The following is a 15,038-nucleotide window of genomic DNA, read 5'->3' as shown; positions in this document are numbered from 1 at the left end:
CATTATTTTTGTATAAGGATAGACATATAGATCAATAGACTAGAATTGAGAGTATAGAAATAAACGCATACATTTGTGGTCGATTAATTTTTGACAAGATGCTAAGATCGTTCAATGGTGGAAGAATAGTCTTTTTACCAAGAGGTGCTAGGACAACTGGATATCAACATGTGAAAGAATATATATGGATCCTACCTCACACCATAGAAAAAAATAACTCAAAATGGATCAAAGATTAAAATGTAAGCAGTAATAGCATAAAAATCTTAGAAGAAAACAAAGGTAAATCTTCCTGACCTCAGATTTGTCACTGAATTCTTAGAAATGACACCAAATCTTATGCAGTGAAAGCAACCCGCTCACTCCCCTGCCCGGCATTCCAAGAATCGCTTTTGACACCAAAAAACACAAGCAACAATTAGACTCCATCAAAATTAAAAACTTTGTGCTCTAAAGGATACTATCAAGAAAATGAAAAGGCAATCCACAGAATGGAGAAAACACTTGTAAATAATATACTTGATAAGGCCTTAGAATCCAGAATATATAAAGAGCTCTTACAACTTAACAACTAAAAGACGAACTACCCAACTCAAAAATGGGCAATGGACTTGAATAGATACTTCTCCAAAGAACATAAGCAAATGGACAAAAAGGACTTGAAAAAATGCTGAACATCATTAGTAATTATGGAAATACAGTTCAAAACCACAATGAGATACCACTTTCTACCAACTAGGATGACTATTATAAAACAAAACAAAACAAAATAGAAAATAACAATGTCGGTAGGGATGTGGAGAAATTGGAACTCTCATCATTGCTGGTGACAATGTAAAATAGTAGAGCCAGGGGCGCCTGGGTGGCTCAGTCGGTTGAACATCTGACTCTTGATTTTGGCTTGAGTCATGATTTCGGGAGTTGTGGGATTGAGCCCCGTGTCGGGCTCCGTGTTCAGAGTGGAGTCTGCTTGAGAGATTCTCTCTACCTCACCTTCCCCCCTGCCCCTTCCCCGACTTGTGCGAGCACGCGCGCACGCATGCTCTTGCTCTCTCTCTCTAAAAAAATAAATAAAATCTTTAAAATAAAATAAAATAAAATAGTGCAGCCATTCTGGAAAACAGTTTGGCAGTTCCTCAAAAAGGTAAACAGAATGACTGCATAGCCCCGCAATTCCACTCCTGATATATACTCAATTTGATATATAACAAATACTGGTACAGGAATGTTCACAGCAGCAGTATTCACAGTAGGCAGAAACAATGCAAATGTCTGCCAGGGGATGAATGGATGGACAACAAAGGTGATCTATCTGTACAGTGGAATATGATTCAGCCATAAAAAGAGCTATAGTTGCACCAAATCTGTGAATGTATTAAAAACATTAGATTATACCCTTAAAAAATTTATACTCGGGACCCAAACTGAAGCTCATTCACTAATCTCTAAGTGACTGGTCTACAGCTTATTCTGACTGCTACCTCTGGGAGAGTGTGAAGGAAAAAGTGGTGTGTAGGGAGGGTGTGTTTTGACAGGGAGCGAAGCCTTAAATCAAAGTACTAAAGCTCTGGGTACGTTTTCAGCATCAGCCCGCGGGGCGGACGTGAGGTTTGGGGTCTCCTGGAACAGCAAGCATCTGCCTGTCTCTGAAGGGAAGGCTCGTCAGCTTTGCCTTAAAGCCATTATAATCTCCTTTCAAAGCTGTCCCGCTTCAAATCTGCAAGGAAAGTCTTGCAGTTAACAAGCCTGATTGTGAAATATTTATAAGCCCTAATATAGCATTTACTCTGCTTTTAAGATATGTTGATAGTGTTAAGATTAGCTCAGGGCAACACTGCGTCACAAGGATTGTGGCAGCCTTAATACATATAAGGTTTTTCTCATCTCACCCTCAAACGTTCCTTCTGCCTTTTAAAGTAAATATCCCTCCCTTGGCATTCTTTGATACTCTTTCCTTCCTTCCATTCCACAGCTTCTGTACTTAATGCTGCTTCCCCGCCACCAGCTCAGATCATTCCAATGCATCTGACGAGATCGCAGACTTTTAGAAAAGTGATTCTTGGAATGCCATCTGGCTAACCATTAGATGTGTCCAGACAGACACTTTGCGGATTATCTCCAGGAAGAAAGAAAAATAGAAGAGAGTCTCAGAACTATTTATACAATTAGACTGCAGGGTTTGGCCTGGAAAATAAGAAACTAGGACTTTAAGGTTTTTGACTGAGTTTCTTCCTTCTTGTATTTCCTGAAGTTTAAATTATAACCATCTGTTTCAGAAGATATAAAAATCCTGAATTCCATCTTCTTCCACATTAACAGAATACCAACCCTTTGGGGAATCTTATATTAATGGAGGTGCTCAATAACGATGATACTAAAATCACAGTGTCCAACAAGCACCAAGCTCATTACCTATTTACCTCACTTGCCTCTTGAATCTAACAGTGGAGGGGGCATCTGTCTCCAAGGTGTGTCTTCCGAAGTGAATGTTTGCCTGCGTGCTGACACGGACAAGCTTTTCTGTTCCTCTCATGATGGTGTTGAGGAGGAGGAGGAGGAGGAGGATGGTAGAAATTCTCTTTCCTCCGGTTCTTATTAGAGGCCATTGCCCATTTGGGCTTATTCTTTTACTCATCCTTCATTCTCAAAATATCCCCTAATCATTCCTAGTAGATTCAGAGGCATTTCACACTTGGTGATTAATTTATTTTGCTTTCATTTTTACAGCCTATCAGGCACTCTCTGTGTGAAAAACACCTCTCTAAAATTCACCACCTGCAATGAACCACATCCCGTTCCCCACTCTGTCACACACCCCTCCCCCAGCTCCAATTCCGTGGGTCATTCTCGGTACATTTCCAATAAGCTGGAGGGAAAATATGACATTAGAGCTGCATAAAATAACCTTTTCTATGGCACAGAGACTCGTGTTCCTTTTAGTTAATGTGCTAGACTCCAATTTTCTCTCTCAGTAGGCTTTCTCTATTCTTCTCTCAGAAACACTTTCCCTTCTCCTTCCCATTAATAAACCTTCATAGAGCAGCCACTGTTTTCTAAACACCGTAATGGGGACTGGAGATGGGGAGGTAAACAAAATTTGGTTTTTATCCCGGAGTAACCAAATTCCAATGTCAACAGGCCATGTGAACAAATAACCCACAACACAATGAAACAAGAGCTCTAGGAGAGAAGAGTTGAATGGCAGGGAGGAGGAACGGCCCCCAGAGAACCTTTTACTGCATCAGTTGAATCTTAGAGATCTGGAACGACGTAAAGAGAAGGCTTTGGAGTATGTGGTAATGCGGCCTCTTGTTGGTGACGACTCTTGCGGGCGCTGCTGGGGGCTGAGGCAGCCCTGCCATGTCACACGCCTTCACAGTAAATACGCCTCAGTGAGTCAGCAGGTGCAAGGAGGGGGAAGGCTTCCCTCTAGCCACAAAGAGAAAAGAGAGAAGGCTTGGAAGGCTAGAGAGGTTATATTCCTGTGTCCTTCCAGAGAACAACAGAACACACTCTGATACGACGTACCGACTGTGTCACTTCTGAGGTGAGGCGTTTTTAAGAAGTAAAACTAAGGGGCACCTGGGTGGCTCAGTTGGTTAAGCGACTGCCTTCAGCTCAGGTCATGATCCTGGAGTCCCGGGATCGAGTCCCGCATCGGGCTCCCTGCTCAGCGGGGAGCCTGCTTCTCCCTCTGACCCTCCCCCCTCTCATGTGCTCTCTCTCTCTCATTCTCTCTCTCAAATAAATAAATAAAATCTTAAAAAAAAAAAAAAGAAGTAAAACTAAAAGCAAGTGATTGCTGTTCAGCATGGTGCTCCATCGGGACCCCAAGGCCAAGGGCGAGGCCAAGACGGGTTGTCTCAGAGGTAAAAGTAAGCAAATGCCTTAAAGTGCTTGTCTGGGGGCTGGGAGATGGAGTGTGGCAAGAAAAGAGAGAAATGTGTTAACTCGAGAAAGATCAGAGAACTCAGAGAACGGGAAATCTCTTTTTATCTTGAAAAGGTAATCATGTTCTTGACTAAGAGTAGTTAACAGCTCATTTTGAGGGAAACTGAATGAATGGAATACTAGAAAGAATTTTCTGGAAAGTGTTTAAGGCTTGGCTGAATGAACAGCATGATCCACCCTTGGGGAGAAATGTAGTTGTTCCGCAGTACCTGTGGGTACCTCAAGGGTTTCGGCTTGAGAAGGATTCTTTGCACCAACTGGGTGTTTCTGGTAATCCGGTGAGAAGCCTCTGGGAAAGAGCCAGTGAGCATAACTAATTTTTAAAAGTCAGCGTCAGAGGCGACGGGTGTGTCTGGAGACAGCAAGCTGTCTGTCCCTTGGGGCCAACCACCAGAGCGCTCGTGTACTTGCGGTGAGAAGCCAAAAGGGGTGTTTCCCCGCAAACAGGAGCACAAGCAGCTGGCTGGGGATGCTCCCTAGAGGTTGAAAAGGGCAGAGATTCTTGGCCTCTGCCACTTGGCTGACAGCTTGTGGACCTCAGCTGTGGGGCCAGCCCAGCCTGGGGTGCTCTGCCGTCTCCCCCCACCAACTCCCGGGGGTGCTTATGCAGGTGGACGCTCTGTGGGAAAGAGAACGGAAGAGCTAGCAGGCTTTGGGAAGCACCAGGAAGTCCTTGAACGCGACAGGCCATGAGACCTGAGAGCAGAAGTCCTGAGGAGGGACTTCCCATAACGACACCAAAGAGAGCACCAGGCCCTAAGGACAGTGGGCCACATTTTCCCACTGCACTCTTCTACCTCATACTCTTCCAAGGCAGGAAAGGCAGAGTGATCTGCTGCCCAGGTTCTGGCATCCATAGGATTTTGTCCACCCTGTGTTAGTGAGATATTTCCACCCTGGCTGTCCAGAATGGTGTCTCCAAGCTTGTCTGATTGCATGCTCCATCAATAAGACTTTTGAGCATGCATCCCGGTGTGCATTTCTTTACTTCTAAATTATAGACATGAACTCCTATATGGTATGCATGTTATGAAGCATACACAAAAATAGAAATTACAGAAGAATGAGATAAAAATTAAGGTATAATAGAAATTTTATTATTTCCTTCCAGTGGAGTTCCTTATGCAGCCTATAGGGTACATGGGCCCCCTTTGAAGGTCCCAGGAGGTGGTAGGAATCATTTGGTGGTGACTAGCTGGACAGTCCATTATCAAACCACTCTTCTGTCATCAGCATATGTGACATCAGGAGCTTAGGTGATATTGGTTCAATTCTCATTCCAAAGTGGCATGGGAAAGTCACCCGTCACCAAGGGAGTGAAGTGGTCTTACTATAGTGGTGTAAGATTTAAGCTTACCCCCATGCCCAGGGGATTAGCTGTTGTTTTCACATACAAATAAGCTCAATTTTGGCCTACAGACAAAGGAAACAAAAGGAAAAGTGAGGATAATAGCTGTGAACTCATTGGAAGAAATAAGGTAGGGAGAGTCATTATATATAATTTCTCAGGTTCTTCTTTCTCTTTCCATTACTCCTGAAAGGCACTTTAATGACACTAATTACATCTATCTATTAAGTATTTTGTCTGATCCTCTATAATTAAATTGTGATTATTAGGGACAGATATAAGAAGGCTGATTTTCCTCTGATGGTTATTTCCAGAAGATTTGCTCAGTTTAAAAATTGCTCCCTTTAAAATTACTATGTCTAGTTTTAGAGTGTCCATGAAATAGAAACATTGACATCTTTTGAGACTATCTCAAATCATTATGATTCTTGGTTATAGAATTGAGTTCTAGAGAATTGTGTGCAATTACACATGAACTTTGCCAATGCTTTCCAGTTCATTATTTCTCTAAGTAGTAGTGGGATTTTAGAATGATTAAATTACTGTTAAGCTGTGGCCTCATAGTTTTCTTATGGACACAGTATGTAATGGTGGCGTCCTTGGCATCTGTGTAAAGTAGCACCAAGATGTCATCGGTGCCAGTAACATGCTTACTGCTAAAGATTCAGGGAGAAGTTTTCAAAACATAATCAAGAGACAAAAGACCATTGAAATGTATTACAAAGTAGTTTGAGAAATCACCATTCATTCACTAGATCATAAGCTCCCTGATGGTACAGATTTTGTTTAGTTCATTGTTATATCCCTAGTGCCTAAAATTGTTCCTGGCACAGAGGAGGGAGGTGCTTAGTGAATATTGGTGGAATGAATGAATGAATTTATAGAAGATGCAAAGCCAAAATATTATCATCAGTAGAGAATTATAAATTCGCCTAAGGAACAAAGAACCAACTATCTTTGGGGGGGGGGCAGAATGTAAGTGAGATAATTATAATTTTTTTAAAATGAATGAATGGAGCAGAAATGTTAATGAGAAATGAAATTTTAAAATTTCCTTTCAAGCTATGCCAAAGGAAAGCTTGATTGTGGCCCAATGTTTAATATATACATTAGGAAGAGTAACACATTTAAAAAAAAAAAAAAAGACTTTATTTATTTATTTGACAGAAAGAGAAAGAGAGCACATGCAGGGGGAGAGGGAGAAGCAGCGTCCCCGCTGAGCAGAGAGCCCGATGCGGGGCTTGATCCCAGGACCCTGAGATCATGACCTGAGCCGAAGGCAGACACTTAACCAACTGAGCCACCCAGGCGCCCTGAAAGAGTAATACATTCTTATCATATAATAATGTTTAAAAATTTGCTAAAAATGCATCTGAACTAATATGCAAATTATGGCTATGGGTCAGGAGATCTTGGAGTAAAACTGTCCGAGCAGAGGGTGATTTGCCTCTGAGAGCTCCTGGACACAAGGGAAGGAGGAATGGCAGCCCCTCCTTATAGATATACACTGAGCACTGCACGGGGCCCTGAGGCTACAGAGCAGACACTGAATTGGTCCATGAACTCAAAGATCTCATAATTAAGCAAAGCAGCAGGTGTGTGTTGGGGGGGTGGGGAATGCCTAGGCTAGCATGAAAATGTGGACCAGTGTAGTATCTGCACAGAGAGCTGGCGGGCTCTGGCGCAGGAGACCAGAACACGTGCACCCACGCATCTGAGCGCACCTGCCACACAAGGAAGGAGGGGAATGGCTTTTAAGGGGCAATTGTGCCTGAGGCCATCTGACACACAGGATGGGCATGAGAAAGCCTGAGTTAGTCGGCTCAGGCTGCCTTAACAGAAGAGCAGTCTGAGTGGCTTAGACAGCAGAAATTTACTTTCTCACAGTCTGAAGGCTGAAAGTCAGCGAACCAGGTGCCGGTGGGGCTGGTTTCCTCGGAGGCCTCTCTCCGTGGCTGGCAGACGGCTGCCCTCTTGCTGCCTCTTCACGTGGTGGTCCCTCTGTGCACGCACATCCCTGGTGTCTGTCTGTGTGTCCTGATGTCTTCTTCTTATAAGGACACCAGTCAGATGGAATTAGGGCCATCCTCAGGGTCTCATTTGAACTTAATCACCTCTTTTTAAAGGTCCTATCTCCAAACGCGGTCACAATCAGAGGTACTGGGATTAGGGCTTCAGCGTATGAATTTTATGGGGAGGACAATTTCAGCCCGTCACAGGATGTAAAGTGACAGTTCTCAAAGTGTGATGACATGGACCTCTGGGCGTCTCCAAGGTCCTCTAGGGAGGTCTGCAAAATCAAAATTTTTATCGTAATAGTGCTAAATGTTAGTTGCCGTTTTCACTGTGTTGCCATTTGCTCTGATGCTACACAAGGCGGGGGTGGGGGGTTGGGGAGTGTAAGCTGCTGTTGCCTTAATCCAAAGCATGGCACTGGCTCAGCCTGCCCCAGCAGTCATAGATTCTTCACTGCTGTCCTTGGTGGGTTAAAAAAAAAAGCGGCTAGTTTTTCCATAAGAATGTCCTTGGTAAAGCAGTATAAACTAGTAATTTTATTAAATCTTGACCTTTCACTATGTCTCTTGACTATTCTGTGTGACGAAACAGAAAGTGCACACAAAGCATTTCTACTGCCATCCAGCCACCATGGTGACGTCAAGGAAAAGCACTTGTACAGTTGTTTGAGTTGTGGGCTGAACTAACTGCTTTCTTCATGGGACACTCTTTGTACTTGGAAGAACAACTGGCAACTATGGTTATTCAGACGTGATGGCTTGGTAGAATTTTCTTAAAAATGAACCAAGTGAGCTTGTCACACCAAGGAAAAGCAACCGACAGTATTTGTTTCCTTTGAGCTTTTATAAGCAAAAATTAGATTTAGAAAAATCTTGTATCAGGCATCATAAGTTTGACAGCTTCCTAGTGCTTAAAGGCTTTTCAGATGAGATTGGTGCTGAAATCATGTAATGAAATGGGTCATTGGAAGATCTCCACAACTCAGTGAACCAGTATTTTCCAAATAGTTATAAATGATGTTATAAAATTATGCATGGGCATGAATGAAAGATCATCCAAAGTGCAAGATGGACCAATAGACTAATGCAACTGACAGGAAATTTCACTGATATGGTTTCGGATCCCACATTACAGCTAACTTTAAGAAATTGTTCTTGTCTACTTTTGGTGAGGTTTAAAGAAGAATATCCACAATTGTATGAAAAAGCTATGAATATTCTCCTCTCTCTTCCAAACACATATCTGTACGAGGCCAGACCTTTCCCCCTACATACTTAAAGTAAAACAACATATTACAACAGAGTGAATGCAGTAGTTGTAAGAAACCAGCTGTTTGATATTAAAGAGATGTGAAGCCTGATATTGAAGAGATTTGCAAAAATGTAAAACAATGCCACTTTTCTCATTAACTGTTTTTGGTTTTGGAAAATACAGCTATTCTTCATAAACGTATGTCATTTATGTTAACAAATGATGGATTTATTATTGCTTTTAAATGGTTTAATCCTTTTAAAAACTGTAATACAATAAATAACTATGGGGCTATAGCTCACATAAGCCAGAGCCCTTTGGAGTTCCAACAACTTTTAACAGTATAAAGAGCTTGGGGTGCCTGGGTGGCTCAGTTGGTTAAGCGTCTGCCTTCAGCTCAGGTCATGATCTCAGGGTCCTGGGATCAAGCTCTGTGTGGGGCTCCCTGCTCAGCAGGGAGTCTGCTTCTCCCTTTCCCTCTGTCCCTCCCCCCCCTTGTGCTCACTCTCTCATATAAATAAACAAAACCTTAAAAAAATAAAATAAAAATATAAATAAAAAAATAAAAAATGTTTTATCAACATGGGCCGATGTGATCCAGGACCAGGCCTTTGGGCTAAGATGAGAAAAGGAAGCAAAGAGAGGCTCAAAATCTACATACTGAGAAGTGGAAGATGCTTTTAATTAGAAAGAATAGGATGAAACTTTGAAAGACCTGGAAAATTAAGGGACTGAGCCAAAACTAATCTTAAAATTTGAGCTGGAAGAGAGCTTAAACATTATTGAGTCTCATGATGCTATTTTAGGATGAGGAATTTAGATGAGGAATCTCAGGCCCAGGGATACGGTGACTTGCCCAAGGACACATGTCAATTTGTGGTAGATGGGACTCTAGATTCCCAGCAAAGACAGTCATTCATTCTTACCTCACACCGCCAAGATCAAATTGGGACCTGTTGCAAGAAGGAACACAAGCAAAAAAAAAAACAAAAAAAGAAGGAACACAAGTCATTATAGCCCCTGGGTGTGAAGAGTGACATTCATTCCATTCAGTTACCAGGGAAATGATGAAAGCATTGTTTCAGAAACATTCACCAGGAAGAGGAATGCAGGAAGACCTTTGAACTAGGTGTCTCAGTCCATTCAGGTTCCAATAACAAAGTTCCAGAGATTGGGTGACTTATAAACAACAGATGTTTATCTTTCACAGTTCTAGAAGCTGGAAGTCCATGATCGAAGTGGTGGCAGCTTCCATGTCTGGTGAGGGTCTGCTTCTTGGTTCATAGATAGCCATTTCCTCCCTGTGTCCTGACGCGGCAGAAGGAGGGAGGGAGCTCTCTGGGTCTCACAAAAGGGCACTAGTCCAATTCATGAAGCTCCATCCTCAGGACCTAATCACTTCCCAAAGGCCTGCCTCCTTTTTTTTTTTCTTCCAAATTTTTATTTAGATTCTAGTTAGTTAACATCTAGTGTAATATTGGTTTCAGGAGTAGAATTTAGTGATTCATCACTTACACATGACACCCAGTGCTCATCATAACAACACCCCTCCTTTATGCCCATCACCAATGTAGCCCATCCCCCACCCTCCTTTCTCCGTCAACCCTCAGTTGGTTCACTATCATGAAGAGTCTGTTACGGTTTGCTTCCCTGTCTCTCTCTCTCTCTCTCTTTTTTTCCCCTTACCCTATGTTCATCTGTTTTGTTTCCTAAATTCCACATGTGAGTGAAATCATATGGTATTTGTCTTTCTCTGATTTACTTCACTTAGCATAATACATTAGTTCCATCTACATCATTGTAAATGGCAAGATTTCTTCTTTCTGTTGGCTGAGTCATATTCTGTTGTATATGTACACCACATCTTCTTTATCCATTCATCAGTCCATGGACACTTGGGCTCTTTCCATAGTTTGGCTATTGTTGATAATGCTGTTATAAACATTGGGGTGCATATACCCCTTTGAATCTGTATTTTTGACCTAATCACATCCCAAAGGCCCCACCTCATAATACCATCCCATTGGGGATTAGGATTTCAACGTAAGAATTTGGGGGGGGACAAACATTCGGTCTATGGCACTAGGGTTAGACAGACGGTTGAAGTCCTCAACTCTGATGCTGGCAGTGGGACTGGAGAGGAAGAGTTAAATCGGAAACATAGGAATCAGTGACAGGTTGGAAATTGAGATACAGCCTCAGAAGCACTCATAAATGACCTCCGAGGCTTCTAGTCTCCCGTGTTTGAAGCTTAGCTGTCTTCTGATTGCACCTCATTCAACAACTGGTTATAATTCTTCATAAACCTCACAACAATTTTTTTTCAGTTAAATTCCACAAAAATATATTGTTTAACTGCCTTCTGCATCCATTTTTGCTTTTCTCCTAAATTGCTTCCTGTTCTTTGACCTATGGTACCATCTATATCACTAAGAATGTCCATAGGACAGTTACACATCAATGAGGTGAAGAATTAAGATAAATAGTCGGTTAATTTAAAGAACACTTTGCATGACTGTTTCCTGAAGGCTTCTGGGGAAGGCAGTGGGCTGGCTCTTCTGAGTGGTTACCTCAGTTCTGCATTCACCCAATCCCCCCAACACTGAGGCCCACTTTGGAGATAACATCACGAGGATCCTGAAGTGAAAACAAACAAAATCCTGTATTTATATCGAACATCACCAAAGCCGTATTGCACAGTAGTCAACTAGTGAAAAGGGAGCTCTAGAATCAGAGCATCCTAGGATACTCTCCGTGCAAACCGCTGCACTTTTTATTCTAATGCTGACAGCATGCACTGCACACATCATTGCTTTGCATTTTGTAACTTTTATAAGCCTTATTTTGGATACAAATCAATGTCTGGAATGTCCAGAATGTAGCAGTACTAATGAAGATTAGGAAGGCTGTGTGGTAAGGAACTTTTTAAAATCTATGCAAGATGCTCTTCCGTCATGCACACTGGTTTCCCGGGTTTATTTCTCAGTAGAAGATTCGAAGTAGATTTCAGTAATTGTTTCATGCTTTTACACAGTATCTTGGTAACACGAGGCATTTACCTTGTCATATGCACTGAGATCAGAAGTTTGCTCTTGAATGCCCTGTTCAGTATAGTGGCCCCCAACTATATGTGGCTATTCAAATTTAAACTTGTATCAGGTAGAATTAAATAAGATTTAAAATCCAGCCAGCCCGCTTTTCACTGCTCAGTACCTCACATGACTAACGACTGCCATATCGGAGCGCGCAGATAGAGACTATTTCTCTTACTGCTGGAAGCTCTATGGAGCAATAGTTATCTAGGACATAATCTGTGGTTTTCATTTTTTAAATATATGGCTGTAGAAAAATCATACCCGACTTTTAAAGAACGTTAATAATTTGAAAAATTGCATACAAAATGAATTTTTGTTTTGGAATTCTGTTTACAAATTCATGTTTTTAAAGTAATTAAAATGAATACAGCCCAAAGCATGTACTTGCAGAGGAGCTTTCTTCCAAGTTGCTTATTCTCCCGGGCCAACATTCATTTATTCATTCACAAAATATTTACCGAGTGCCAGGCACTCTTCTGGGCTCTGGAACAACATAAATAAATGCCTGGCCTCATGGAGCTTACGTTGTGCCCAGTGGGATGAGAGGCAAATATTATTTCTGTTTTCAGGGCCAGACACAAAGGTATTATGTGCCAAACCAGTGAACAAAATGAGAATATTCCAGTTCCTACTTTGTTGTTCATTGAGAAGTCATAGAAAGAGGCAAATATTAAGAATATAACTTCTGGGGCACCTGGGTGGCTCAGTCAGTTAAGTGTCCAACGCTTGATTTCAACTCAGGTCATGATCTCAGGGTTGTGAGATTGAGCCCCACGTTGGGCTCCACTGGGTGTGGAAGCTTCTTGGGGATTCTCTCTCTCCCTCTCCCTCTGCCCCTCCCTCTGCTCTCTCCCTCTCTTTAAAAAAAAAAAAATCATTGAGTTCCTGATCTCTCTTTCCTCGGCTAAGGAAAGTATGTAAATCTTGTAAATAAAGGGTTTGCTCTGTTTAAAAAACAAAGAATATAACTTCTGATTTTGAACTATAGTCCCATCATCAAAAACAGGCCTTGCAAAAAATTTTCAAATATTATTTCTGAAAAACCATGTTTGCCTGACAAAGCAGGTGAAGAACTTATACACAGTTTCCAATGTCACCATCTTCCTTCATGGAATCAGAGTATCTACATTTGGAAGTGGTTTAGCTGCTTCTGTTCCAGCTTTCCTCCTGCAACATCCAGCCATGAAACCACTTCATCTCTAGCTGAGCACTTCGGGTAGCAGAAAGCTCGCTGACTTAACAGACAGCAAGGGTATGTTTTCATCAGTCCCAACTTTCTTTAGTATTAGTATTAGAATTAGTATTAGTATTACGGTATCACATATCCGTAGTTCAAAGTTTAGGAATAACAGATAAAAACAAAAATGTTAAATTAGTTGTATTCCTGCAACCCAGAGAGATAACTACCATCAGCAATTTGAGATATAGTCTTCACGAATTTCTCTGTGTCTGTCTCTATCTCTATCTCTCTACATGCTTACAAAATAAATTTCTATTAAATTAAAGTTGTGCCATTTGTATCCTGCTTTTTCTATTTAACCATATGGCACAAACATTTTTTTTTTTTTTAAGATTTTACCTATTTATATGACAGAGAGAGAGCACAAGTAGGCAGAGTGACAGGCAGATAGAGAGGGAGAAACAGGCTCTCCGCCGAGCAGGGAGCTGGATGTGGGCTCGATCCCAAGACCCCAGGATCATGACCTGAGCCGAAAGCAGCCGCTCAACGGACTGAGCCACCCAGGCGCCCCTGGCACAAACATATTTTCATTCAAATAAGTGTGACTCTACAGCACCATTTTAACAGCCGTATAATTTTCCATTCAGTGAAAATAGATATATATGAATATCTAGAGATATCATGATTTATGTAGAAAGTTCATGTTGTTCGAAATGTTTCATTATTATAACCAATATCGTGTTGAACATCCATGTACACATATCTTCGGGATGCTGATAAATTTCAGTGAACAAAATCTAGAAACGAGACTCTAGATTCTAGAGTGAAAGTTTCTACACATATGTAAGACTTTCATGCATATTACCAAATTCTCTCCCAGAAAAATTGTGCCTGCAGCAGCGAGAATGCCCAGCTCCCAAAGCCCTAGCCCATGATACTGTTCTTGAGGGACTTTCACCTTTCCTCTATTTTTTACTCATTGGTTCCCAGCTTGCTCCCGGGACAAACTTTCTACTGTTTGAATAAAACCATCATGTCCTGCAAAGTCTCCTCCTTTTTAGACTTAATATCCCCCCAATATGGATTAATAAATTATTGTCAACCTGGAACCTGCAGGATCAATAATTCTGTCCTTGATCTTTTACGGCTCAACATTCTAATAGATGACTTGGAGGATCTGCACGCTTGCAGATTCTGCTCAACATTTATTTAGTGCCTACCAAATGCCAGGCGTGATGCCTTGTTCTTAGGACGTAAATACAAATGAGCTCTCTTCCCAGCCCTGGAGGAGCTCTTAGAGCCATCCAGATGGAGAAGTAAGTGATGCGGCTCGACCTACTGATTTCCAACATGGCACGTGTGGTAACCAGTATTTGTGACAGAGGGGCACCAGACGTCCCTGTCCCTTTCACAGGGCTGCCACACAGCGACTGGGAGACTCTGCTCTGGTCAACGGCATGTCAGGCCCTGTTCGCCAGGACAGTGCCATAGAAATCCTTTTTTGAAGTGTCACGCCCTTTCGCCCAGTATGGCCACAGCAGAAGCATGTCTCCAATACGCTGGGACACTTGTGTCCTGTGGCTTAGCTCTGGCTCTCCCTCCTTCCGACAATTTCCCAAGAGACGTTTTGTCGGCGAATACAAAACCAAACGCATTTTGAAGAGTTTTAGGACCCAGTCACTTTAAACTTAAAGAAGATAAGCGGCTTCACATCCTTTTGGGAGGGGAATCAAGCAGGGCATAAGTACGCAAGACGGTAAATCCGAAAGTCCGCTGTGAAAGATAAATTAGGCTGGGAACAGAGAAAGCAATGCTCCAAACTCTAAAACATCCAGCACTTCGTGATTGACGGATGATTCTGTTACTAATAATTACGAATATTAATCCAGAACTTTCTTGCCCTGCGATTAGCTCTCCCTGGCGCCCAGCTTCCTGCTGTGCGGTAAGAGCCTCATTCACTTTACCCTCCGAGAACGAGCTCGTCGCTCTCCTCAGGAAGCCCTCACGTCGGACAGGACTTAACACAAGCGGCAGCCCCTCCCTGTCAGATGTCCTGGTGGAGCCAGAAGGACCTAGGAAATGTCACTGTACTTTGCACTGTGAGCTGTTGGGTGCCAAAACCAACAGCCCTTCTTCCCAGAGAAGTACAATCAGCCTGTGATTTGAAGAGTGAAATAACGAAGCATGCCTTGTTCTA

The 15,038-nt window shown here is 42.2% G+C and overlaps 1 long non-coding RNA gene across 5 annotated transcripts in view; it reads left to right on the top strand.

Moving 5' to 3' along the window:
• LOC135362596 (uncharacterized) overlaps positions 1 to 15,038 on the top strand; it is a 24,985-nt gene extending 9,947 nt beyond the window's left edge. For 2 of the 5 annotated variants that reach the window (XR_010407483.1, XR_010407489.1), the window contains one exon: positions 3,139 to 14,740. This is a non-coding gene — a long non-coding RNA (uncharacterized LOC135362596). The other 3 variants (XR_010407485.1, XR_010407486.1, XR_010407487.1) reach the window with 3 other exon arrangements.

Source organism: Mirounga angustirostris, unplaced genomic scaffold, assembly GCF_029215605.1.
Source record: "Mirounga angustirostris isolate CCGP_5_RB_7025 unplaced genomic scaffold, mMirAng1.0.hap1 SCAF_14, whole genome shotgun sequence".
NCBI lineage: Eukaryota > Metazoa > Chordata > Mammalia > Carnivora > Phocidae > Mirounga > Mirounga angustirostris.
Note: the sequence above shows the minus strand (reverse complement) of the source record. Positions and strands in the feature narration are given on the sequence as shown.